Here is a 2,830-nt window from a genome sequence, read left to right as displayed (position 1 = left end):
AAAGGAGAAAAAGAACACAGGCACGGCACAAATTGTGAACGTGGCACAGGACCTGAGCAAAAGGAGAGCCTATAGGCGGTCTATGGTTTCAGGCTGTAGCAATAGAAAGAGCGTGAATCTCAGCTCACTGTTAGCATGATCTTCATTGAGTTAACCTGCTGTTGTATCGCTCGCTTTCTTTTCACCATGGTAATCTTGGTATTTCAGCCCCTCTGTGAGTGGTTGCTATCCACCRTGATTAAAGACAGTCCCTGAGATTACCASTGGATTATGCTCTCTGTCTCTCTCTCGGTCGCTCTCTCTGTCAAATCACTCTGTTTATGTAAAAGATAGAATTAGGATGGTGAAGTCAAATGATGTCTTCTCCGTACTACGTTAGGAGCCCAGTACGATGCTGYCGGCACTTTGGCGTCACACGTCCACGCTCTCTTAAACTTGTTATGCTTTCTGTATATTTTCCTATGCATTCTCAGGGTAGTGAAGCAGCCCTCCCTATCCTGTCTCCCATGGAGGAAATGGCAGTGTACTAAACCATACACCAGATGTCCAACCCAGCAGWTGCACCATTACATCACTACTACCCAGATCAGTGTTACCATATCCAGGCTTAGTTTAGACTACGTCCCAAATGGCACCCTATTCCCTATATTTGGGCTCCCGAGTGGTGCAGCGGTCTAAGGCACTGCATCTCAGTGCTAGAGGCGTCACTACCGACACTGATTTGATTCCAGGCTGTATCACAACCGGCAGTGATTGGAAGTCCCATAGGGCGGCGCACAACTGGTCCAGCGTTGCCCGGGTTTGGTCGGTGTAGGACGTCATTGTAAATAAGAATTTGTTTTTAACTGACTTGCCTAGTTAAATAAAGGTTAAATACATAAAAARATAGTGCACTACTTTTGAGCAGGGCCTAATATATAATGTCATTTGGGATGCGTCCTTATGTAGTTTGTGCCACATTAGCAGAGTTTTCATTTCTGTGGCTTCTTTGATGTTTTGACATAGTAGCCTAAGTGTTACAAAGAGTGTAGGCTATCAACTTGGCTATGGAGCAGTAGCCTGTATCGAATTAGGCCTAATGCTGTTCCCCGCACAGAAAATGAGGCCGCATAGAATGTATTAGTCCCAATTATGTAGCCCAGTGCAGGGATCATCAACTAGATTCAGCAGCAGGCAGATGGTCAGGGGCCAGAACATAATTACTGTAAACGTGCAAATTGACCCAAACAGATATCATTTGACTAAAATAGTCATTTCAAACCTTGATTACATTTGTGTATGATCACATATCTCTTTATTATGTGTGGAAATTCTTTGGAAAAGATCTCAAATTAATTTAGAGCTGATTTGCTGGTGTTTTTGGTAACATTTTTATGTCCTTTCTTTCTCAAGAAATACTTGGTGGGTGGGTGCGGGGCAAATAAATTGTACGACCATGCGGGCTGCCATTGGGGGAACCCTGGCCTAGTGGTATAACAAAAAAGGTGAGCTGTAAATCATACAGTTGTTAGGCCTACGCCGAGGCATGTATTTGACTCTGTGTCTAGTCCTGTCTAGGCTTGTATTTGACCTGTAGTTAGTCTCTGCTCTCTAGTCTCTCTGTCTCTTAGGCTGTGTTTGACCTGTAGTTAGTCTCTGCCTCTAGTCTCTGTCTCTAGGCTGTATTTGACCTGTAGTTAGTCTCCTCTGCCTCTCTAGCTCTCTCTAGCTGTATTGACCTGTTAGTTGGTCTCTATGCTCTCTAGTTCTGTCGTCTTAGGGCTGATTATTTGACCTTGTAGTTCAGCTCTCTGCCTCTAGTCTGTCTTCTAGGCTGTATTTTGACGTGTACGTTAGTCTCTCTGCTCTCTAGTCTCTCGAGGCTGTATTTGACCTGTAGTTAGTCTCATATGCTCTCTAGTCTTCTGTCTCTAGGATCTGTATTGACCTGTAGTGTGTTAGTCTCTCTGCTCTCTAGTCTCCTTTGCTCTCTAGTCTCTCTCATAGGCTGTATTTGGACCTGTAGTATAAGTTCTCTTGCTTCTCTAGGGTCTTCCTGTCTCTAGGCTGTGTTGACCTGTAGTTAGTCTCTCTCTCTCTAGTCCCTGTCTCTAGCTGTATTTGACCTGTAGTTTAGTTCTCTCTGGCTCTACTGTCTCTCTCTAGGCTGTATTTGACCTGTAGTTAGTCTCTATGCTCTCTAGTTCATCGCTCTGGCTGTATTTGACCTGTAGTTAGTCTCTTATGCTCTCTAGTCTCTGTCTCTAGGCTGTAATTTGACCTAGTAGTTAGTCTCCGTATGCTCTCTAGTTCTCTGTCATCGAGGCGTATTTTGACCTGTAGTTAGTCTCTATGCTCTCTAGTCTCTTCTGTCTCTAGGCTGTGTTTGACTGCTACGTTAGTCTCTATGCTCTCTATCTCGCTCTAGGCTGTATTTGACCCCTGTAAGTTAGTCTCTATGCTCTTCTAGGTCGCTGTTCTCATAGGCTGTGTTTGACCTGAGTTGAGTCTCTCTCTCTAGTCTCTGTCCTCTAGGCTGTATTTGATTCTGTAGTTAGTCTCTCTGCTCTCTGTAGTCTCTTAGGCTGTATTGACCTGTAGTTAGTATCTCTATCGCTCTCTAGGTCTCTGTCTCTAGGGCTGATTTGACCTTGTAGTTAGTCTCTATGCTCTCTAGTGTCTCTGTCTCTAGGCTGTATTGACCTGTATTTGTAGTCTCTATTCTCTCTAGTCTCTGTGTCTCGAGGCTGGTATTTGACCTGTAGTTGTCTCTTTGCCTCTCTAGTCTCTCTGTCTCTAGGCTGTATTTGGACCTTGTAGTTAGTGGTCTCTGCTTCTCTGAGTCTAAGTC

This window comes from Salvelinus sp. IW2-2015, unplaced genomic scaffold (assembly GCF_002910315.2).
Source record: "Salvelinus sp. IW2-2015 unplaced genomic scaffold, ASM291031v2 Un_scaffold4518, whole genome shotgun sequence".
Lineage (NCBI taxonomy): Eukaryota > Metazoa > Chordata > Actinopteri > Salmoniformes > Salmonidae > Salvelinus > Salvelinus sp. IW2-2015.
This window is presented reverse-complemented; position numbering follows the sequence as displayed.